Source organism: Protopterus annectens, chromosome 2.part1, assembly GCF_019279795.1.
Source record: "Protopterus annectens isolate FY-2018-M chromosome 2.part1, PAN1.0, whole genome shotgun sequence".
In the NCBI taxonomy this organism is placed as follows: Eukaryota; Metazoa; Chordata; order Ceratodontiformes; family Protopteridae; genus Protopterus; species Protopterus annectens.
Genome location: NC_056729.1, coordinates 1,582,686,862 through 1,582,712,361, shown reverse-complemented (window position 1 = coordinate 1,582,712,361; position 25,500 = coordinate 1,582,686,862). Strand labels below are relative to the sequence as shown.

The 25,500-nt window shown below is 43.4% G+C and overlaps 1 protein-coding gene across 1 annotated transcript in view; it reads right to left on the bottom strand.

The window, feature by feature from the left end:
* The window catches only part of ESPN (espin), a 3,774,415-nt gene that overhangs the window by 166,957 nt on the left and 3,581,958 nt on the right, over window positions 1-25,500 (bottom strand). The gene's annotated exons all lie outside the window — the stretch shown is intronic.

Genomic DNA, 25,500 nt, shown 5'->3' with positions numbered 1-25,500 from the left:
TGAACAATATTACCTATCCTTCTCCAAACATCTATGCCCCAACTTACCCTAATCAGGCTTTGTACAAAGGCAACAACAAGAGAGTAGAAGAAATACTCCCATCCATTACAAGATTACCATAGCAGGCCTATAATACATAATCCGTCTATAATGTTAATGAGGGATTCTGAAGACATGGTATCTTCAAGTCAAATGCTCCCTGCCATCAACAGTGCAATGTGAACCATTATGACCACCAGAAAATGCACTTTACCTCACTGTTTCATATAACATATTTTGGCTCTAAACATTTACAGGTTACATTTCCCTTCCACACATTCGGACCACAAACTGAAAGCGTAACTAAAGGAGTGATGTATCAATATTCATTAAAGATAAATACACCTCTAGACTGGTTAAACAGCACAATTCCCTTGAATTACTTCAGGTGCAATTGACTTTAGTAAGACCCCTCTTCATGTCATTGCCTGCTATAGGACCCACTCCATGAATCAGGACATCCACTGAGCCTACTTAGATCTGCTTGAGTCAATCAAGATACAACCAACATCTGTTTCTGGGTGACTTTAAATACCGGTTCTTAGACTGGGTAAATTATATGCGTTCTAACTCACTTGCCTAAAGGTTCCTGGACTTCGTTAACTCCAATGCCTCGGATCAGCTGGTTGACACACCCAGCCAACTTGGCCTTCCTGACAACACTGGGAATATGACGGTCTCTACACACACCATTATAAGGTTGTACTGTGACTACCCAAACATACAGTGTGAGCATTACTTTAGCTCCAAGACCCTATCTGAAGGTTTCTTATCATTCATTCCCTGCATTGCTATGGAACAACTTGTTACCACTCCCACAAGAGGTGACAACATGCTGCACCTGTTCATCACCAACATGTGAACTATATGCTCCAGACCAGTCATGTATCCCTCGCTGGAGGGATGACACCATCTACAACCCACACTGTCTAGTCACATACCACATGCAGCCCCTGCACAGAACACCACAGTCATACAGTTGTCTGATGCATATTCCATGTATTCACATGAGGCAGGCTTCGGATATGGGAACTATTGCAGTTCACAGGTACATACATGTAGGTGGCGCACACATACATCATGTGTGCATTGACATTACTGATATAATGTATGTCGTGCAATATTGGGAACAACACCCCACACACATGGACAAACTGTGTGACAAAACTACACATGGCGTTTGTAGGATACAAACCCCTACCTAACTATGTTAGATCACTTGTGAGAGACTAACTATGTTAGATCACTTGTGAGAGACGTAGTAGCAGAGCACGCTATTTGCATTACTGGGAGGATTGCTTTCTCCTGCTGTACTTATAGGGTGCTGACATCATCAGTGTTTAGACAGTGGAATATGCAGCATGTGTTGTGTAGTAATAGTTGCCAAAAGGGACATTTCTCTTACACATGGAATTGCACACACTACTCCCCCACACACATTCACACACACACACTGAGCACTTGCAGGATTCAAACCCCTACCTAACTATGTTATGACACTTGTTAGTGACACAGTAGCGGAGCGCGCTATTCACATTACTGGGTATAATTTCTGCTCCTGACATATGTATAGTGTGCTGACATCATTATGGATGAAGAAGTATGTACATCTGTTACTATCCATCAGTACAGGGGAGAGCATATCTATGCATTAACTTTGCACAGGCACAGTGGCCTACTGTACTGTGGAGGCAGACGCCAAATACACTGTGGATAGCCTTCTGTATTCCCTAGGGACAACAGTCTAGTATTGCACTCTACGGCTATATGTTTACCTGTCAGATGCAAGTATCTGTTGCTCATATACTGTTTGTGAGTCTTTATTGCCATAGCCTTCCCTATCTCTATAAACAACGTGTGTACTGTGGGAGATGTTTGCATATGAGTGGGATCCAGTACTTTACTTATGTCTCTGTTGTAACTTCACTGTGTGCACTGGGCAGATGTCTGTATTGTGGGAGGTTCCTATGTTATCACATAGAAATGCCAGATATGTGTGTGTGCAACTGCTGAACTGTGACATGGCCTAAGTGTGTGAGCATGCCCAGTTCGCAGTTTGTATGGCTTTTTGACTGACACGTCTCATTTATCTAAGTGTGCGAGCATGCCCAGTCCTTATGTTGGGATCTGTGGACCACCACATTTGTGTTTGTGTGTGGACGCCATCTATATATCACATGTACAGTTGAGAGTTGGACATCAGGTTGTGTTCTTACTGCCCAACTGCTTTGTGACTGAACCTAACAGGCATTATGTTGTGCCTGCAGGGTCGCCATGGGATAGTTTGCATACAGTTGTCATCATCCTTTCCTGCTGACCAAACAGTTGTATTGTCGTATAGTGTACTGGTGCAGTACTTTCACTGTGGTGGACAGTATAATCGGTTTCAGTCCTATCACTGCTTGTAATATTTATAGTGAGCACACCAGACTGGTTGAGGGCCACTTGTGCAGATATGACCATGTTGCATTTTGTTCAGATATGGACAGCATAGTACATGATTGTCCGACATTGTTAATGTATTCCACAACTTGTGTGGACAGTGACAAACAATGGCCATGTGCCCTAGTCCATTTGTAATGCTAGTCAGCGAGTGTCTGTCCTTCAACACACATTTACTGGTGTTTGCCATGACATATGTCACGGTTAGTGTGCTGTGCCGCTGTCTACCCGTGACATACAGGTGATATCCAAGGTACACCTACCATCTTCCATCCAGTCATCATAATTCCCCTGGATGACAGTCACTGAGGCACTCCCTGGATATCCTGTAGTGGGAGTTTAGTCGTGAGTGGAGTGAGTTTCTGGGTTATGGACCAATCGGTACAACATGTCCTGTTTATGTCTGTGCTGGGGTTCAGGCCTGTCAGCTGCATAGGTCACCAGCATTCAGTGTTTACATGGTGCTAAATGTCCATTGATACCAGGTTGGTCATGGCTCTATACATCAGGCACAGTTCACCTCCAGCCAGGCAGTATGGCACTGTGTGGAGGTGCAGTTTCTTTAATCAGGCGACACATGGCATCTGTTACAGCTCTGCGATCCTCCTGGTGGGGTATTTGTGTGGTCTTTCCAGTTGCTGCAGGTGTCTGCTATGGTACATCCCTGAAGGGCCACTGTACACAATTGTGAGGCTGCTGATGGATGACTGGAGAGGCACATTGACCTACCCTAACCAAGCTGTGCTTACCTTCATGATTAGGTGGGTATATGGTATGTTTCTGTAACCACTACAGACACATGGTTGTCACATGCAGGATATCTATCACCTTGTGTCCCCAGGTCTCTTATTGCTCCTGATGTACTTACTGGGTTAACGTCTATGTGGTAATTTCTGGCCATGTACTGTGTTTCCACAGGGGTTGACTATACACTATTCTGCATTTAGCTTGTTGACATGGCTGTGGCACCACTTGTCTGTTTCTATGTGTGCCTTTTGTAGGTTGCTTGTGTCAGCTGTAGGGTCCAATATGGTGGGCAGTTTGTAGTCCTCTGCAAACCTGTTCAGACAGAGTCCTTCCATGTTGGCCAGTACCTATGTGACATATATAGCATACAAGAGAGGTCCCAGGACCATGCCTTGTGGGATGCCAGTTGTACCTGGTTTGCAGTCTGCCATGGCTGCAGCATGTCTGACCAGGTCAGTTCTGTCCTTGAGCTGGTTTGCAACCCATCTACTTGCATAGGGGTTTATAGTTAGGCTGGTGAGCTTATCTGTACCGCCAACTAGGGTATTGTATGGAAGGGTTTAGCAAGGTCCAGATAGGCTGTGTGATCCACATTCCCCACATCAATGGCCTTGGTGCACGTTTCACAGAGTCCGACATGTGTAAGGGGCAGGATCTGCCCTATGACAGCCACACTGGGTAGGGTCCAATGTCTGTAGGTACCCAATCTCGTTATTCATGGGATCCATGATCATCCTCTCCATTACTTTGCCAACCTAGATAGTTGGGGTTGAGGGGTGATAGTTTGCAGTATCCATTCAGGCACCCCCTTTGTGGTGTGGGTCCACTGCTGCTGTACACTGCTCTTTAGGTACATATCCTGTGGTAGGACTGATAGTGCGCAGTACTGCTATTTGCTGTTCCATTCTTCTTATAGTACTTGTTGGACACAACCCAGGACACCATCTGGTACCACTGATGCTGTGTGCTGTGCTTTGTGGATGCTGGCTGTTACCTCAGCATCTGCAATGTCAGGGGGCCAGCACTCTCCTGGGATAGATATTTGGCAGTTAGGTGCTGGTGGGGAGTTTGGAAGGAATCTGTTCGGTAGGCTGTTGGCAATGTGTGTGGGTTTGGTGTATTGTTTGTGATATTAGAGTGCTGCAGAGCATATCTGTGAATTATCACCATGGTTCCTACCATCAGGTAGGACAGCTGTGTGATAATCCTTTGTGTCCTGCACAATTTGCATCATCATAGGTTCATACTAGTCTATCTGCCCTGGCCTTGTTTGAGCACGGACAGACTGTGTCTGGGTCTCGACACCCCTTGCAATGTGCATATTATGCCCACGTAGGGTTTACTTTACTAAATGTGACACAGGGATGGCTCCCAGTGTACACCTACTATCTCCCATGCACTTCACCAGATTTCTCTTGTTGAGTTTGAGAGTGGAGCTCAGCCTATCATGGACTGGGATTCTGTTCCAGAGTGTCAGGAGCCTCTGGGTTATGGATCTGTCCCTCCAGCACATCCTATTAATCTATGTGTGGAAGTTCAGATATCTCACTGTGGTGTGTCTGCTAGATTTGGGATTTCTGCAGTGGAGCATGTCCATTCATTCTGGATTGGACATGGCCGTGTACATCAGGCATACATCACCTCTGACTGGGCAGTATGCTTCTGAATTGGGCTGTGGTTTCTTCAGCCAGGCTGCAGATGTCCAATGTTTGGACCCTTTATCCTGTTAGTGAGGTACATTTGGGGTCTTTCTAACTGCTGCAGGTGTAAGGTAAGGTACATCCGAACTGGGGCATTGTTGCCACGTATGGGCCTGATAAGGGAAGAGTATGGGGGCACAGTGACCTCTCTAGCTCTACATGTGCATCCTTTCATATTAAGGTGGGCAATATAAGGCCCCAAAAGTTCCTCACCAAAAGGATAAAGGGTCTCAAAAATATGTCTTATGCTGCCTGACTGAAAGAACTCCAGCTCTATTCAGTCTCATACCGCTTGCTCAGAGGTGACCTGTGCCTGACATATAAGGCCATGTCAAACCCTGATTTGATGAATATGCTTCACCTCAAAAAATCTAGATCCCTCAGAACCACAAGGGCGGGAGAATTAAACCTTGACACGGTTATTAATAGAACATGCTGGAGGGACAGATTCATCACCCAGAGACTCCCTATGCTGTGGAACAAAATCCCGGTACATGTGAGGCAGAGCACCTCGCTGGCCTTGTTCAAGAGGAATCTTGACCAATGGATGGGGGATCGCAGATATACCCCAGGGATTACTTCAGTGTCACTGCCTGACAGAGGCACAGCAAAATAATAGGCATAGTTTTATTCAAACTAAAGGGGTGGCGAAAGCCAAATAACTATGGGCTAGGCTTATAAATGCCCTTGGGCAGATAGCCTAGTATGAACCTATGAACCTTGGCAAAGTGAGTGTCACATGACAGGTTACCGTCCACCTGTGTCCCTAGGTCCCTGATTACTTCTTCCATACATAATGGATTGCCACCTATGTCATACTTTGTGTGTGCCTTGTTTGGTATTTGTTGAGACATTCATACTCTGCAGTGTCTTCAGGAAGGCTGGCTGGGGAACCTGGGTTTGTGTGTGTGGTCTGTAGCAGGCTTCAAATGGGTACACAGTTTGAGCCAGTGTTACTTGCCCGTGGATAGTCCATGCTGCTTCTTGCTGTGGTACCAACCTGGGGGTGTGGTTATCCTTGATAATTACTGGTAGCCACACTCCTATTGTCGTGTGTTCCAGGATTTGGAGCTGTAGATCATGGTATGAGGCATAACTTGGTCATACTAGGGTGCTCTTCTGGGCCTTGACCCAGGTTTCTGTTACAGAACACATATTACCATTCTCCATGCTGTGGTGGGTTTGGTCTGCATGCACCTTGCAGGTTAGACTTCTGGCGTTGGGTAGCATTACGTCCAGGTTATTATCCCTTGTGCTACCTATGGTGGTGGGTTTGTGTTTCCAGACTTACCTATTCCAGGCACAGTGGGGGTGATAACAGCCTTTGCCAGTATCCACACAGCCAGGTGTGCTGGGTGCGTGCCATCCCTAGCAGGTGGGGCATCATGTCTTGCTCAGCATGTCAGCCCAGGCTGTCAGCCATGTGTTCCCCCTTGCTAACTGCAATACCTCAGCCAATTATTTTACTTGATCTTGTTGTCTTCATAGTGTGGCATCATGCTTGGTGAGGGTGAGATGTTAGGTAGGGTCTTCATGTTTGCATATACTAGATGATGTTACATTGCTTAACACATGGCAATCATGCCTCAGGTGGTGCTGCAGGGCTGCCTCTGTCAGATGCACATACTACACTCCCTGTACATGTTTGAGAGCAGGTTGTGTCATGTTAGGCGTCCCTGTTACTATATGAGTGAGTCAGAGAGGGGTATCACTCCCAGGGTTCCTACTGAGCCAGTGTATGTGCTATGCGTTGCCTCATTGCCAAGGCCAGGGCATACTGGGCACGCCTCCTTCTGCCTACTGGGGCAGGCTCAGGTTGTTCCTCCTCCGAGTCACGCTCTGCCTGTGATGGCCTTGGCAATGGTGGGGGGCTGTTTGTCCCGGCCCTATGCTGGTCCTGCTGCAGCTGTTTTCGCAGAATCATATTATGTAGCATAGCACATACCATGACAATTTGGGTACATGTAGTTGGTGAGTACTGCAAGGCTCCACCAGATGTGTCCAGGCACCGGAACCATGACTTGAGCAGCCCAAACACACGCTCTATTACATTACGTGTTTGTGCGTGTGCCTCATTATGGCGTTCCTGTTCGGGTGTGTGTGCGTTTCTGATGGGTGTCATCAGCCATGGCTCCAGTGCATATCCTGCATCCCCCACTAGGTGACCATGTGGGATGTTCCCATTGGCAAATGTCTGGTACAGCTGCGTCAAATGCCAGATATGGGAATCATGGTAGCTCCCAGAGCAGCCAGCACACACATTCATTACTATGCCCTGGGCATCACACACGACCTGGCAGTTGATGGAGGGGAAGCCCTTGCGGTTAATGTAGGCCCTACCCCGCTCACTGGCTGGTGCTTTGATGCATATGTGCGTGCAGTCTATTGCACCCACTACCTCAGGATATTCCGCTATTTGCTGGAAGAGACGCATATTTCTGGCCAATACCTCATGGGCATTGGGGAAATATACATGCTCACCGACATGTGATGACATTGCATCCCAGGAACTGGTGCAGTACCCTGAAGGCTGATGCCTGTGATATCCCCATCATATCACCAGTTGGTCTCTGGAAGGTACCTGTTGCTAGTATTCTTAGGCCAACACATACCTTGGTTTCCACTGGGATGGGTTCCCCTCTGTTGGCTCTGTGTGTGAGGCGTGGCCTGCACAGCTCAACAATTTGCTGCAGGAGGTCTCTGTCCACTCTATAGCGCTCCACTATCTCCAGCTCATGTAACCCCTGGTAGGGGACCCTGGGCCTGTACACTCTTCTCTGTCTCCTCACTGTGGGTTGTCTGGCCATATTTGCATTGTCACCACCCTCAACAAGTCTCCTATGTCTCCTTATAACAGCTATGGCAGCTCCTAGCATGTTTGGTCTGAGTGCAGCTTTTTCAGTTTTCACTTCTACTAGCTTACTCCTGTCTTGCAGTGTCTCTTGAGAGAAACATACTGCAATGCTGTTTGTAGTGTTTTAAGTGCTGGGCTGGGCTTGTATTCTGCCTGTGTAATTGCCTGCTTCTAACTGTTTTCACCTGCTACCTCTACCAGTACTCCCTGCTAGTTTCCTACTATTTCTTCTGCTTCCTTTTTCCTCTCTGTTTCCTCAGGGGGGAGCAGCGCGCATACCAGCGAAAACACGCTCACAGTGGCTACCACTCGTGCACACATGCTTACACGAACTAGAATCTGTTTATTCAGGTTAAAACGCATGCACACCAGCGCAAACAGGTTTACAGATCTTTAAACAGGCTCCTACATGCTTACTCTGCCTTACACGCGCGCACTCTGTCTTACTCACAGCTCCCAGTGCGCACATGCACGCATGCACATACAGCAAGAAACTTTGGTGTTGGCCACAGTGTACACCTTCCATTTCTTGACTTTCCCATGCTTATCTGTTGACACTCTTCTTTTTATGCTGTGTGATTGACATCTTTCACATACCACTTTGCTCCAATGAGCTTGATTTCTTCCTGACATTCCCCCTGTGATGTCACCTATCTCCTACTCTGTTACTCCCCCTTATCTAACTCTTACACTACACGGAATGTGCTCATTTGCTATGTGACAGTGTGATTCACTATCCTACCACTCATTTACATAGGATTGCCTACTAATGCTTAGTTACATGTCTTACACTCAGCTTCCCCCCTTAGCAACCACTAGACGGTGGCCATGTTGTTTTTGGTCTGCTAGTCCCTGCATTGCAAATCCATGCATTACATAAAACCCACATTTGTGGGTTTCAAACCTTTATTTTTCTGTTTTATATAGCGCAGCCCGTTTGCGCGGGGCTGCGCTGCTTTTAAACCTCGCCGATCGCCGAAAAAAAAACAATTATTTTATTTCATGTTTGCATCGGGTTACCATGCCAATGGCCACATATTTGGCCATTGGCATGCTGACTGCAACATTTGCACACTTTATTTGGAGTTGTCATGGCTCCATTGTGTTATTTGCAGTAACATACTCAGTTGTCAACCGAGTACATTTCTGCACCTAACACGACTCTTACACGGGCTGGTTTCAGCTTCGTGGATCGCTAATCTAACTCATTTGCATGCCTTTCGGCTGCAAGTGAGGTGATTAGCATATCCACGCCCTGCCCGTGTAAGAGTCGTTTTAGCTGGTCTCTTACACGGGATTTCGGGCTGTTCCCGGATCGTGATGGCTGCATGGAGTCTTACACGACTCTTAGACTCCGTGCAAGCCATCGTGAATCCTGCCCAATAACAACTCTCCAAACCTGCAGAATTTAGCGTTCCAGAAAAAGTAAAGAAAAGAACACATTTAGAACACTGAAAACACAAAGAATGCAGGTCTACTACATCACGATGATCCTATGACATACATAGTATTGCACCGTAAACTGGGTTTAAAAGATCCAAATAATCCTTTGTGGAGGATATGATCTATCTAACCCTGAGAACTGACAAATGAATAATGATGACTATCTAACAGACATAATAAATAAAGCCGTATGCCTTGTTCAACCACAGATTGATTTTTCCCCACTTCTCTAGCAGAAGTGGAGTTCTAGGCGGACCACAGGAACCTAATTCAAGATCCCTCAGTAAGCCAAATAAGATTTGCTACTACGTTTCTTAGCCTCCTATAATATCTGCTGCATGTCCTCAAAAACTGGTGCCTAAAATCATTCAGGTAGCAAGCTGAAGAAATTAAATGTTTTGGTGTATCAAACAACCCCCTGCTCTGTATGAGTAACTCCATCCTGTGATGAAGCATGTAGTAACTGACCTTGGTCATTAAGAAGGAGGAAAGTACAGTTGTGTAAGTAAGCTTACCACAACATACCATAAACAGTAGATGTCTTTTATAATCATTGCTACAGCAGCGATATGTGCTGCAGCCTCCCAAGGATATAACAGCTAACCAGCTTCCAAAGCTTCAGAGCAACTTCCATGTGCATGAACCATCAGCTCAAACTGAGTGGAATAAAATTATAGTTTTGGATGCTAAGCTCTTAAGAGCTTATATGCTGACAGACAGAGGGAGGCTGAGCCCTGGAAGGAGAACGCTAGGAACAAAAACTAAGTATTCACACTCTAGCATAAACACCACACCAAACAAAAAAAGAAACAAAGAAATAAGGGGGATGGAGGAAGGGAGTGGCTACTGCAGTAGTAATCATTCAAACATCTATTGTTATTGTAGGTTTACTTATATAGCTGTACTATGTTTATCATATTGATCACTGCTACATTTTTTTTCAATAAATACATTTATTAAATTATCAGTTATGACATAGGCAATCTTACATTTATCAAAACAGTCATAAAAGTGTGGGTACCTAATGGCAGTTCAACTGGTTTCAGTTATCAGTTCTCACCACGTCACAGGAATAAAAGTCCTCTTCAGGAACACAGGTCATAAAATCCTCTTCAGGAACACAGGTCATAAACTCTTTCAAGTATCCAAGTAAAACGAGACACCGAAGTAAAAAGATAATAATTTATTGTAGTTAGCGCTTTCGCCACGTAGGCTTCATCAGACTTTATACAAAATGAGAAATCTACTTATTTAAAAACTAATGAAACGAAAACCATTGGTCATAAATTATCCAATGAAACAGCAAGGTCATTAACTCATATCTAACACATGAAAAGCCTATGCTGAAAAATGCTGCAAACAGTTGCCTCAAAGCAATACTAAAAATATATTATTATATGAGTTAATGATTTTATGACCTGTGTTCCTGAAGAGGACTTTTATTCCTGTGACGTGGTGAGAACTGATAACTGAAACCAGTTGAACTGCCATTAGGTACCCACACTTTTATGACTGTTTTGGTTTATGAACTTTTTTCCTGTGTGGGCACCATGCTCTGTTTGCTGTGTGTGGCCTTTTTTTGCTTTGTTATTAATCTTACATTTATATAAATTAAAAACAAAACACGGACACCACTTTAGCTGCAAACATTATACATCACAAACACCATTGATACAACTGTAGTTACAAACATTATACAGCAGAGTCTCTGTTAAATAGTACTCAAGCAATTGGCACTCCCAAGCAACCAGCAGTTTTGACTGGCTTGTATGCAGGTATATGAGCCAATCAAAAATCGTAAAGTGGAGCCACTTCAACTCAATGCGAAACAGTCCACTATTCTGCATTGAACAGAACAGGCTCACTTTGTGATTGGCTATTATGCTGCTATAGAAGCCAATCAAAAATTGCAAAGCGGCTCTTAAGCAACTGGAAACTACACTTATCCGGCATCTACCAATCGCCATGAGTGCCGGCTAAGTGAGATTTTACTGTACATCACTTATAATCTATCCAGTTGTTGTCAGTTAAGCATTATACGGCTCATTCAAATCCTGCTTCTTAAATCCCGTTCTTTGTATGGATATACTGTTCCCACAAGTCCCCATTTTCTTCTGTGTAGTTTGCTCTGTCCATTTTCTAAAGATCCCAATTCCAGTTGTTTTATCTCTGTTACTATATTCACTACTTGGATACCAATTCCAGTTGTTTTACCTCTGTTAGTATATTCACTACTTCTAGTAAAGTTGGTCTACACTTTGATTTCCATTTTCTAGTAATTGCTTTTTTGGCAGCCATCATAATTAGACTCAGCAAGGCTTTACTTTGTCTAGGCAATTCTGATGCTGAATCATAGCTCAAAAAAAATCATCTCTCCAGTCAATCCAATCCACTCACCCAGCATCTCCGACAGAGCGGTTTGTAGGGAATCCCTAAGTCTGCCAGTTCATTACACTCCCAATAAATATGTTCCCAGCCATCTCTTTCTTGCCTGTCGCATCTCCAACGTTTGCTATCCAACTGAGGAAAAATCTTTGGAGTCTACTTGGGGTATAAAAATAGCAATGCAAACACTTCCAGGCAAAGATCTTAAGTCTTCTAGATTTTGTTGCATATTTGGGGGATACACATACACCCCTCCCCACTGCCTCTTTGTGAATTACGTATCCAATCTCTCTTCCCAATCCTTTCTAAGCTCCTTTGATTGATTCTTATACTTATCATGCAATATTTTATATGGTCTACTAATTAGCCCTTTTTTAATGTCAGCTTCTGTTCTAGATTCTATTATAAACTTTACCAGTGCTGGTCTTTCATTTAGGAACCCCAATTTCTTTCTCTTTGCCTATACTCTGATAACAATCCTTGATAGGGAAGGCACTCAGTCCAAATAAATACTTGGTCTCTTCCCATTCTATTACCTTTCCCTTTCTAGTTATTTGCTCCAATACCTTGATTCCTTTGCAAGTTTTCTCAAATAAATTCCAGCCCTCTCTTGCCCATTATCTGCATCCATAATCACAGTCATCCCTATTGGCAGAATCTGAATCTGTTTTCTCCATTCTTGTGCTGGTTTAGTTCTTAGAATACTCCCTGCTATTTTATGAATATAATATTGTTCTCCTTAACAGTTTGCATCCAAAATCCCAATCTTTCTCTATTTCTTGAGCCCCCCCCCCCCCGTATCATCATCATTACTTTTCACTTTGAATTATAGTTTTCTGCTTGTGCTTTGTATGGGAGCCTTAACTGTGTTGTTCTAAAATACCCCCTTAAAGCGGGTAATCCTAGTCCGACTTGTTCTGCTGTAAGAATCAGCTTATCTCACTTGACCCTTGTTGTCTTCCCTTCCCAGATAAAATCCTTCAGCTCTTTTTAATTGCTATCCACAGCTTCTCCTCTCTTTGATAAATATATGCCTAACCTGTGTATAAGACTAAAGGGACTAAAAACATTTGAATTGCTTGTACCTTAGTATCCATATCCATATAACAAAGCTTCAAGTTTCTCAATTTTTATATTATCTTCTAAGTCTCTTCCCACACATCCTTAGCTGCCACAACAGAGTCATTTCTAATCCATACTCCTAAATATTTAATTTCATCATGTCCCTATAAATATAGATACTGTTTGACCAATTTGAGTGTTTAGCTTCATTAATTTTGTATCATCAGAAGACATGAAACTGTCTTAAAACGTTCCACAACACTGTAATGTCCATATCTGGTTTTGTCAAGTATAAAATAATATCATCTGCAAATACAGCCAGCTTTTCCTGACTACCATACCAAGTATATCCTTCAATTTCAGAGTCCCTTATTTTCTTTGTCAATGGTTCTAAATACAATGCAAACAACAAAGGGAAAATCAGACAACCGTGCCTGGCTCCTCTACTCAAGCAGACATTATCAGAGAGGACCCCACCCACTTTAATTTTCCCCTCCAATCCCTTATATATACTCCTAATCAACCTTATAATTGTATCAGGGAAAGCAAATGCCTCCATTGCCCTCCTCATGAAGTCCCAGCCTACTCTGTCAAATGCTTTCTCTGCATCAAGACCCACCAATAACAGTGGTATTTTCTTACATTCTGCTTCTCTCTCGATCATCAGTGTTCTGTTAATATTGTCAAATGTTTGCCTCCCCTCCACAAAAACCACACTGATCCATATCCATCAGTTTTGGTATCACATTTGACATTCTGTTAGCCATTATACTCATAAAGACTTTATAATCATGATTTAGTATTGAAATGGACCTGTATGAAGCTGGATCTGATGAATCTTTACCCTGTTTAGGTGCTACCATTACCACCACCTTCTTCCAGGATCCTGGTACTTCTCGTCCTCTAAAATACTGTTAAACACAGCCTTCCAGATCTTTATCAGTCTTTTTCCCTCCTAGCTTCCAAACGTTCCAGGAATACCATCTATTCCAGGGGACTTTCCTGCAGATTGGTTATACATAGCCATTTTCATCTCATCTCTTCCTATCCTGTTAGTAACCGAGCTTCATCTGCCTCTAACCTTGACATATTTAATTCTTCCATAAACATTTCCATTTGTACCTTTTCTTGATTTCCATATTTCATTTCATTATACATGCTTTCATATTTTTTTTTAATTACTAATACTTCTAGAGGATATTTTATCTTCCTTGTTATAGGCTCACTAAGCTTGGTGACAGCCCTTTCCACTTTCTGCTGCCTGAGTCATTGTGCTAACAGTTTTTCTGCTCTAGAATTATCAAACAACAGTTGCTTAACAGCAATCTTTCTAAACTTGTGCATGTTATCGAGGTAATCCCTTATTTTCTGCTTAGCAATCTGCAGTTGTTCCTTTTCTTGTTCTGAGAGATACCCCCTAGTTTGCAATACTTTAACATTTGTCAGTCCCTCTAAATAATTCTTGTTACTTCTTAGCCATATCATCTTTTCCTTTATTTCCATCCTAGTTTTAAACTCTACTTTAATTTTATCCCACTCCCTAGCTATATTTTCAGAAGAAATTTCTATCGTCTCTAGTACCTCCTGAATTAATTCCAAAACCCATTCCTTAAAATTTCTCTCTTTTCAGACGACAGAAGGGAAAGCTTCAGTGTCTCATTTTTATTTCATTACCTTGAATTATTGTTTTAGTTATTATTGGTGCATGATTTGAAACAGTTATTGGGTATGTTTCAAGACCTTCAATTAAATGCACATGTTCCTGTGAGATATAAATTCTATCTAGCCTAGCCCAGTTTTTGTATCTTGGTGAATAATATGTAAATTCACTCTGAACTCCTAGTACTGAATTCACATCGGCCATGCCAAACAATTTTATAAAATTCTTCAAAAATCTACCCTCCTTTTTTATATTTTCCCTTCTAGGCCCCCAGACACATCTTCATTGTTGCAAACCAAATTCTAGTCTCCACCTATAAGTAATATTCCTTGCTGAAAGCTGATTATTTCTCCCAGAATTTTCTTAAGTTCCACTATAGCAGTTTTAGGTGGAATGTAAATGCATGCCAGTGTAGCCCTCCCCCATTGTCAGTAGCCCCTTAGTACTGTATATCTTCCATTATTATCTTTTTTTCTATCACTATTGGAGCTCCTCTTGCAATTAATATAAGTACTTCTCTTTTCCTTTGCCCCAAATATTCTGCTGAACAACCATCCTGAAAACCATTATTAATCAAATTCCATCTGTCTCTCGTGTGGCACAGCTATTTGCACTCTACATTTCTTAATATAGTTCACTACTCTTTCTTTTTTATATTTATCTGTAAGACCATTCAGACTGAAAGACATTACAGAAAGCATTTTTTTCTTATATAGTTATTATTACCACCTTTTATGTATAACTGTTTTTTGTTATGTCTAGTTCCAACTTTTATGTTACATACATATACTGTTCAGCTGGTTGGTCTTTTATACAGTTGCTTCTTGTCATAATCATTTGACCCTATGCCACATCTTACATAACTTTCTGTTTTTTGAAAGCCCTCAAACAGAACAAAAAAAACCCCAACCCCCCTAAAAATCTATTAACTTAATAATAACACACAACACTATGTACATCTTCAAATATTGCAATTTTTGCTTCCTAATAAGAACAAAAAGTCTAAGTTAATAGCCACACAGACAGGCAAGAGTTAGCCAAAAAGAAAGGTTAGTCATGCTAAGACGTATGGTACAGCGTGTGCTATTAATAAGTGCTATTTGATTTTATCTGTTTTTATAGCTCTCCTAGTAGAGACAACACTTGAATGCTTTCAGTAAACACTTTTTCCAAGCCGTTTCTTTTTATTAAAGTGCCTTCTAGTGACATGCAAACCAGACACAAAACTGCTAAGGGTACCTTGTTTACCTAAAAAAGCCTTAAAATATTCAATATTCTTTTTAATTTACATGCTTTGTAATACAATTGTTACTTGATAACTCCTAGGGTCTTAACCCAGTCATTTCCCTATGCAAGCATGGCAAAAAGCACTCTGATTTTTTTTTTGTCATACTCTTTTAACCAGACCTTTCCTCTCTCTCCCACTTCTCTTCTCTCCCCCTTTTTACATTGCAGAGATTACATTTCTTCAAACCGAACAAAGAAATAGAAAGAAGGGAGAAAAAGAAAAAAACACGTTTATATTAGTATCCCCTTTATATTAAAAATAACTGAGAAAACTTTACTTCAAGTCTAATTGGTTTTGTCTTGTCATTAAAGCCCTTCCAGCTGGGAAAACTCCTGACAGCTTTCAAAGAACATTATGTCCTAGCCAATTTCTCTTTTCTTTATTTTTCCTTTCCCTCAGCCAGTTTCCTTCCACCAGACTGTCTCGTTTCTCTTTAGCAGATTTTTCCAGCATTTTGTTGTTTGTGTTGATATACTCCATCAGTGTTTTGTTTAGTTTAGCCAGCTCTGTATACATTTGTCTTATATCCACCTGCAGGTGACTGGAAGTCAGGTCTGAAGATTGCATTGCTTTTTGCTGAACAGTTGCAGAACTTTCCCCAGTCAGTGTTTCTTCCTCACTTTTTGTATCTGATTTCTTTCTAGGTCTTCTGTATTTCTTTATTCCTGGAGTCCAGGTAGTGCACTTACTAAACAGTTACTGAAATTTACCCATTAACACAAGTCTATGGCCTTCTCAGCTGAGTTTCTGTTTTCACACTGGGAGAGCTAGAACTCAGTCGGCAGCCATCTTGGAAGTCCCATTGATCATGGCTATATTAGTCTTAGTTATATGGTTAGACTACCCTAGTTTACTACATTTTGAAGTGGGAAGGGTCTAAGTGTCCCTGGAGAATAATCCTAGCAAAGTCTGACCAACCACTATTGAAGGAATCAAGCTTGTAATGTCTTAGAAATCTATGTAAAGAGGAACAAGTTGCTGATTCCAAATCACTTTTAGAATTCAACCCTTTCCAAAAAGCCATAGATAAAGCCAAGGCCATGGCTTTAACCCTGCCTGTTATAGTTCTGTTGTGGTAAGTGTAGATCAGAGTGTGTATGTACCTTTAAGAAGCTTTCCAGTGAGCTAGCATGTGTATATAAATATTGACCAAATGCAAGCAAAACTGCTGTTTTGTAGTGAGCTGCAGCAGTGTATGCATGTATGTATGTGTAGTAGTCAGTATGTTAGTTCATTTATATTTTATGTTGCTACTATCAATCCTGATGTGTTTGTACATAATAAAGTATATAAAGGAAAACCCGAGCGTCTTCGTCTTAACTAGCTACACAAGACGAGTGACAGTAAGTATAAGAAGAAGTTATGTCTTACCATAACGTTCCATGTTAGTTGTCTTCTTCTCGCCTTCATTCTTGCTGGATGGGACAGCGTCCCTAGCATCTTAGTCCTGGGTGGCTCAATGGAACAGACTCCTGAGTACAGTGGAACCAAAAACAGCTCTATTTCTGGAGGCTAAATCAAGCTTGTAATGGGCAATAAAGGTATGTTTGGACGCCCATGTAGCTGCTGCACAAATGGCATCTAGTGGTAACCTTGCTTGAAACGCCGTTGAAGTTGATAGTGCCCTGGTTGAATGAGTCTTAGGCCTATAGGGAAGTTGCCTGTGTCTCAACTCATAGACCAAGGTAATAATAGATGTCAGCCATCTGGAAAGAGTAACTTTTGATACTGGAAGCCCTTTCTTGCCTGCAGCATAAGAAAGAAAGAGCTGGTCTGACTTTCTGAATTGTTTTGTCCTGTCTAGGTAATACCGTAATTGGCGATAAACATCTAATGAATGTAATTTTTGTTCAGCCCTGTTGGTATAGTCTGGGAAAAAGACAGGCAAATCAATGGAGTGGTTCAGATTTGCTTCCGATAACACTTTCGGTAGGAAGGAAGAGTTTGTTCTGAGAGTAACCCTGTCTTTATGAAAAACCAAATAAGGAGGACGGATGGACAAGGCTTGAAGTTCCGATACCCTTCTGGCAGATGTTATAGCTACTAAAAACAGCGTTTTCCAAGAAAGAAGTTTGAGGGAGCAAGAAGCTGCAGGTTCAAAAGGAGGCAGAATTAGTGAGGTTAGAACTAAATTCAAATCCCATTGTGGGGGTGGATCTTTGACTGGAGGTCTGAGCAAAAAGACGCCCTTGAGAAAGGCTTTACAGAGTTTGTGGGACATAATATTTGTTTTTGAGAGTCCAACATGAAAATTAGCAATGGCCGCTAATTGTACCCTGATAGTGGCCGATGATGACCCTGAATAAAAAAGCTCCGCCAGAAAGTCTAGAACCTCATGAATGGGTGCATGGAAAGGATCTAAGGACCTAGTTTGCGCCCAGTGTGAAAAATGTTTCCATTTACTCGCATAAGTCTTCCTAGTATTGGACTTATGAGAAGCCAGAATGATATCACGAACAGGAGAAATAAGGGGAAGCCTGGCTATGGCTGGAAGTGGAGCAACCAAGCTGTGAGGTTGATGGAATATAGAGACTGATGCAGCTTGCCCGTGAGGTGGATCAACAGATCCGGAAGGGGTTCCAGATGCCAAGGTTGTTCCAGTAGGTATTTGTGCAGGAATGGGAACCAAACTTGTTGAGGCCAAAACGGGGCAATGAGGATCATGAACAAGAGCGTCTCTGAGGGGTTGGCCTGGCAGAGGAAAAAGTGTGAAGAAGTCGAGGCACTTGCTGTTTTGGGGAGTTGCGAAAAGTTTGCAGCAAGGCTGGCCCCACTTCTGAAAAATTCCGTCTGCTACCGCTTGATTTAGACACCACTCGTGAGGCATGAGGATAGTTATGCTCAATCTGTCTGCTATGACGTTGGACTTCCCGGGGATGTGCATTGCTATCAGAAACCGGTGAGATGAAATCGCCCATTGCCAAAGTCGGAGCGCTTCTCGACAGAGGGGGTAGGACCTTGTTCCGCCCTGCTTGTTTATGTACCACACCACAGACATATTGTCCATTTGAATTGCTATAGTCCCTGTGGGAAGAGAGCTCTGAAGGGCTTGCAACGTCAAAAGCACCGCCCTCACCTCCAGGACATTTATGTGCAGGTGGCATTCTGACTATTGCCAAGTGCCCTGGACCGTCCTGCCCTGATAATGCCCCTCCACCCGATCAGGGAGGCATCCGTTGTGACAGTGGCAACTGGAGGGGGGAGAACAAAGGATCTGCCCTGAAAAAGCTGAGGGGAAACCATCCACCAGGAGAGATGTTTCTTGCAAGATGGGGTTATCAAAATGTTGTGGGTCATTGGTAGCTGTTGAAAGGACCACTGAGAAAACAGCATCCACTGAAGGAGCCTCATGTGGAAGCGGGCTAATGGAAGTAGAAGAATCGCCGCCACCATGAGGCCCAACACTTTCAATACTAGCTTGACTTGGACTCTGTTGGGCTGAAACAGGGGCTGAACATTCCGCCTTATGTCTGTCACTCCCTGAGGTGGTAATGTTGCAGACATTTCTGTGGTGTTTAATACGGCGCATATAAAGTTTATACATTGACAAGGCGACAAGGAGGACTTTGCAAAATTTATAGAAATACCCAGACTGTTGCAAAGTTGAATAGTGTAATCCCTGGCCATTATGAGATCTTGTTTGGTGGTAGCGGAAATGAGCCAGTCGTCTAAGTATGGAAACACCTGGAATCCTTTCTGTCTCAGGTGAGCCGTGACCACTGCCAAACATTTGCTGAACACCAGGGGGGCTGTGGTGAGACCAAAGGGCAGGGCCCTGAATTGAAAATGACTGACTCCCAGCTGGAAGCGGAGAAACCTCCTGGAGCGCCTGTGTATCTTTATATGGTAGTACGCGTCCTGGAGGTCTAACGAGCACATCCAGTTGTCTCTGCCCAAAAAGGGTAGAATGGACTGCAGTGTTACCATCCAAAATTTTGTCTTTAGAACAGAGTTGTTTAACCTGCTGAGGTCCAAAATGGGTCTACTTTCTCCTGTCTTTTTTGGTACCAAAAAGAATCTGGAGTAAACTCCGGATCCTAGCTGATCTGCTGGGACTGCCTGGATGACTCTTTTTTCTAACAGCTTTTTTATTTCTAGCTGAGCCTGACCCCTTTGTGCGGGTGGTACGTCTGGTAGGGGTTTTGGCGGTTGTACCGGAGGGAAAGTGAAAGGGATTTTGTAACCCTCGGATATGATCTTCTGTACCCATGTGTCTTGGGAGAGGGATTGCTAGGCTTCCGGGTACAGAGATAATCTTCCCCCGACTGCCTCCGAAGGCGGACAGTCGGGCAGCTTCTCAGGGATGCTGAAAGGGTTGGTCAGGAAAAAATTCCCTAGAGCCCTGATTCTGAGGACCCCCTCTGCCCCTGAGGTGGCGTCTGTTATTATTTCCCCCTCTGCCTCTAGGGGGAAATTCACCACGTGCGGCAGGCGCGACTCCCTGAGGTTTGCGGAACCACATCTTTCCTCCCTTCTCTCCCTTAGGATAAGGTCTAGAAGGTGTGGAAAAATGGACTCCCATGGCAGAGAGAGTCTTACCATCTTGCTCGCATCTGGTGAGGGCATTCTTCACCTGAGGTCAGAACAATTCCGAACCGTCAAAGGGGGTGTTGGTGAAGGACGCCTTGAAGGGATCGGCAAAGTTACAGAGTCGCATCCAAGCGTGACGTCTCAACGCAATGCCTGTGCCAGCGGCCCTACTCGCTCCATCGGCTACATAACAGATAAGCTGCATGGAGGAGTTAACAATGGAGTTCAGGGTAGCCAGCTGAGAGTTTATTTTGTCCTTAAACCCCGCAGCAGAAGGATCCTGTACTGTTTCACCCAGCTCTTTGAGCAAGTCTCTCTGAAGGCGGGTGAAATGACATAAATAGTTCAGCGATCGCATATAAAAGGTCGCTGAAGCAAAGGTCCACTTGCTGTACCTGTCCATGGTCCTGGACTCTTTGTTAGGAGGATTAACAGATACAGAAGGATCAGCCAATTCCTTCTTAGTGGCTGCTGCTACCACCATAGCATCAACTGAAACACCTTTGGTGAGAAAGGATTTGTCATCTGGTGCAGAAATAAATTTAGAAGGCCTCCTAGCGGTAGGTTCCATTGAATCAGGAGCTGCCCACGCCTTTCTAGCCACTACCTCCATTAGTGGGTCGAAAGGGGGAGTCACCCAGGAGGTGGAAGGGTGAGATCCAAAGGCGTCAAGGTAAACCGACTCGTCCTCGGAAGGTTTGAGAGTGGACCAATTTCCCCTCTGTCTTAGGATTTCCAGGATGTCTGAAAAGGAGACATCCTCAGAGGGGGATCTGGGGGAACCTTCCGACTCATCCAAGTCGGTGTCCGACATGACAGACTCGGGGGAGTCTATGTGCTTCCTCTTGCACTTTCTTTTCTTAGGGGGTTCCCCTGAAACTTCAGGGGAGCCCTCGGAAGAGGAGGAGACACCCAAGGTGGGTACCCTATGCTTTGGATCTCTGCTGTCAGGTGTAGGAGGATGGCCAGAGACCGTAACAGGCACTACAGAGGGAGGAGCCGCAGAACATAACCTTGGAGTGGACACTGGGTCCAGCACACTCCTCATCACCTCGAAGGCTCCTCCCATCAGATACCAAAGGTAGCCCCGGCTCCGAAGAGACCGGAACCGCCCCCGGAACCGACAGTGAAGGCTCTGAGAATGATGTCGGGGCTGAACTAACCAGAGCCGACGCTCCAAGAGGGAGAGCGGGGTTGGACAAGGGTCCGATGCCACTTGCCCCCTCGGAGCCGTCAATGGAGTCTCAGCGCCCGGACCTCTCCACGGATGGAACCAATGAAGAGGTCGGAGCCGATGACACCAGAGCCGAAGGAGGAAGTATCGGCTCCGACGTGGGCAAGGTCATGGTTCTGACAAACTCCGGCTCCGAACTCGAGAGATGAGTCGGAGGAGGAATGGATAGCTGTATCGAAGGAGCCACAGTCTGGTGAGATGGGCTCTGGAGCATTTGGGCCAGTGCCTGAGATTTTATGAGTCTACTGACCACCCTCTCGATGTCATGGTCGGAGAGCCTGGATAACCTCGATGAATGAGTCCTATGACTCCGCTCTGATAGGAGAGGGGACCTCGGAGCCGATCTGACAGACTCTAGCGAAGGAGACCTAGAGCGCTTGCGCGCTGGGGTCGGCTCCGATGATGGTTTCGGAGCGGAAACCACTTTGCTCGCCTCGGAGCCAGACGGAACCGAGGTCGGAGCCGTCTCGATAATGCCAGCCCTCGGCTCAGAAGCTGGAGCCGAGGGTTTGGCGGTTTTTGATGACTTCCCCGAGCCAGACTTGGACGGGGAGTCATCAGGCTTTAACAAGCCCCTTGGGATGAGCTTGTTACGCCTTTCCTGCAGGACTCTTGAACTAAATCTGTGACAAACAGAACAAGAGTCCTGCAGGTGTAAAGGCCCCAAGCAATAGACACAAGAAGTGTGACCGTCTGTCAAAGACATTTTCTGACAGCACGAGTCACACTTCTTGAATCCCGAAACCTTAGGGTCCTTTGACATCCTGACAAAAAATAAAGATGAAGCGTGGGAGGACCCACGCGAAAGCGCTTACTTTTTGGTTTACAATAAAGACTTTTCCTGTTGGATTTTTACTGGGACTTATTCAGCTTTATTTGCATCGTGGTTTGGTACTCCTTTTACCATTTTCTTCTAAAAAATAAAAAGGAACAGTCAGTCCACACACACACACTTATTTAAGTTAAGGGGAACTGAGTAAAAACCCACACACACACTGAAAAGGGTGGGGGGAAAACTAAGGAAAAGCCCGTAGGCCCAAGATAAAAAACTAACTAAAGAAGGGGAAAAAGGGCTACCGAAAGGGTAAGGCAGTTAGAAGGGACCTAAAGAAGGGTAACTAACTGGAAAAAAACTACTGAGACTGAATTTATATATGAAAAAAGCACTTACTGACCGGAGCCGGTAAAAACAAACTACCTCGCAGCGAAGCGGCAAACGAGATCTGGGGAGTTAGCGCATGGTATTGTGGGATATAGGGCTGCCTCGAGCCAGTAAAAATAGCTCTCGAGCTATAGTATAGGCCAAGTCGGAGCCGAGGATCGGCTCCGAACCCATCCAGCAAGAATGAAGGCGAGAATGACAACTTAACATCAGAAGGTAATAGCTTTAGACAACCATTGGGAAATAGTTTATTTGACACAGACTGTTTCTTCTTCTTACTTTCACTATGAATGAACAACTGATACAAATATCAGAAAGATTTATTTCGGTCAAGATAGTACCCAAGTTGTCTGGGGACATGCAAAGTATGGCATTACCTTTCTCCTTCATTTTGACCTTAAGGAAAGAATAGAGAGAGATGGATAGTTTGGCTTAAAGTAAACTCAAATACCAATTTAGGCATAAAAGAGGCATTAGTTTTCAAAGAAACCCAATTTCTGTGGAAAATGAGATAGGGCTGACTTACCATAAGAGCTTATAAGTCAGATACTCTTCTTGCAGAGGTTAAAGCAATCAGTAAAACCGTATTCCATGTTAAGAATCTCAAGTCAGCCAGGTTAGCTGGTTCAGATGGAGCAAGTGCTACCTTCTCTAACACAAAATTAAGATCTCAAGGAGGGGCTACTGGATTTCTTGAAGACCTCTTATGCAAAACCCCTTTCAAAAACATTCTGACATGAGAACGCACTGAAAGAGAAGGTTCCATGGGCAAGCACCTGAAAAGACTGATAAATTAACCTTCATGGAGGAGTAAGAAAGGCCATAGGAAAATAACACACAAATAATGTTGGAAATAATAAGAAAACCTTTTCCATTTGCTAATACATGATTTTCTAGCAGCAAGCATTCTTGTCTCTGTTAGTATTTGCTGCATATCCTCAGTAAACAGGTGCCTAAAGGAAATTAAGACCTTATCATCCAGGTAAACAGTTGAAGTTGATTGGGGTTAGACTATATCAAACACCCCTTATCTTGTGTGTAGATACATTCTGTTTGGAAGCCTGTGGTACTTGCCCCTGGCATTTTACAAAAGAAGGGAGAACCACTGCTGCCTGGGACAGAAAAGACACACCACAATGATTCAAGGGATTTCTTCAGAAGCACCCCATGTAGGTGGAAAGGGTGAAAAAGCATACATGAACATTCCTGTCCATGGAAAGAAAAATAATCTGTCTTCAAGGCCTTCTTGCATGGAGTCCTGGAGTAGAATCTTGTCAGATGTTTGTTCAGCGAGGAGACAAACAGTTCTACTTGAGAAACTTCCCACAAATGGATCAAATCTTGGAAGACCCCTAATCTAGTTTCCATTTGTGAGTGTCTGCCCCTATCCTGTTCAGCTTGTCTGTCACACAGCTTTGCTCTGAAGGAATGTAGGATGCCTGTAGAGTAAGATTGCACTGTGAAGCTATATCCCAAGCTAACATGGCTAGTTTGCAAAGCTGGTAAACTCTGGTTCCCCCTTGCTTGCTTATGTTCCACATGACTATGATATTGTCTGTAACAACTTGAAGAGGTCCAGGGAACCAAAGATGATTCAGACAGTTGAGTGCTTTGATCAGGGCAAGCATCTCTTTTATTTTTATTTATTATTTTTTTTTTAATTTATTTTACATTTGTTGACCGGGATGGACTAACTGGATGCATGTCCATTTTCAGTAGAGTCCCGGGGAGATAAGCTCCAAGATGTTACATTAGTACAACTATTCAGGTAAAGGTTATTATACAGATACAAACTTAGGTTTCAACAGTTCAAAAATGTACACAGTTTAAACATAAATTTAGGTAACGAGTTATGGTACAGATACATACTTAAAGTTTCAGCAATTGCAAAAAAAAAAAAAAAAAAAAACAACTTGCACAGATTGTACAGAATTTGTTGGAAGCAATTAGATGAGGCATTTTACACTCTATTTACAAAAGACTTGGCTATACAAGTTAAATTAGCTGTAAAGGGTAAGATATGTCTTTGTAAAGGATAAGTAATAGGTGGATACTGACAAAAGTCAGAGCTGATATAAGGTCTATAGCAAGAGAGAGAGGGGAGCCAGATAGGATTAGTCTGGATTTGTACAGGGGCATAACCAATTGTTTTTTTTTTAAGATAGAGTTTCAGATTGTGCTTAAAAAGTGTAAAAGAAGACAGTGATGTAAGTTCGTAACTGAGTTGGTTCCAGTTTTTTCCCACTGCATTAGAGAACAAGGCATCTCCTGCCATGTTTTTAGATTTACATGTTGATACAAGTAGTTTATTAGATGATCTTAATGTTTTGAGGTTTTTATATTGGGTAATGAGGCTGGAAAGAATTGGGGTATTAGTGGGTTGGTAGAGGGTCTTGTGGGCAATGGTGAGTTGGTTATAGTGAATCTGATTCTGGAACTCTAGCCAACCTAATTGTTTCAGGTTATAGCAGTGATGGGTCCTGAAAGGAGAAGTAGTGGCAAATCTGGCAATGTTGTTATATGAGTTGGTCAGCTTGTTCAGGTTATATTTTGGCAGGTTTGTATATATGGAAGAAGTATTGAGAAGTGTGGAGATAAGGTGGGAGTGGGCAATAGTGGTTCTAGCTAGTGGGGAGAGAAAGGGTTTAATCCTGTAAAGAGATCCTAGTTTCTTGTTAACAGTTTTTATGGTATTGTTGATGTGGGTATCAAAGTTCAGGTTATCAACAGTAACCCCTAAAAGTTTAGTTGTTGGATCAGGAGATATGAGTATGCCATTGTTGGATGAGACTGAGAAATTGAGAGGGAGTGACTTCCTGGTAGGAGTAAAGAGCAAGAGTTTTTTTTTTTTTTTTGGGTTCAAGAGGAGGCAGCATTGTAGAAACCAGTTCTCTGTTATACTAAACATTTTTTGGGTTAGAGTCTGTAGTTGGGATTGAGATTTAGCTGAGCAG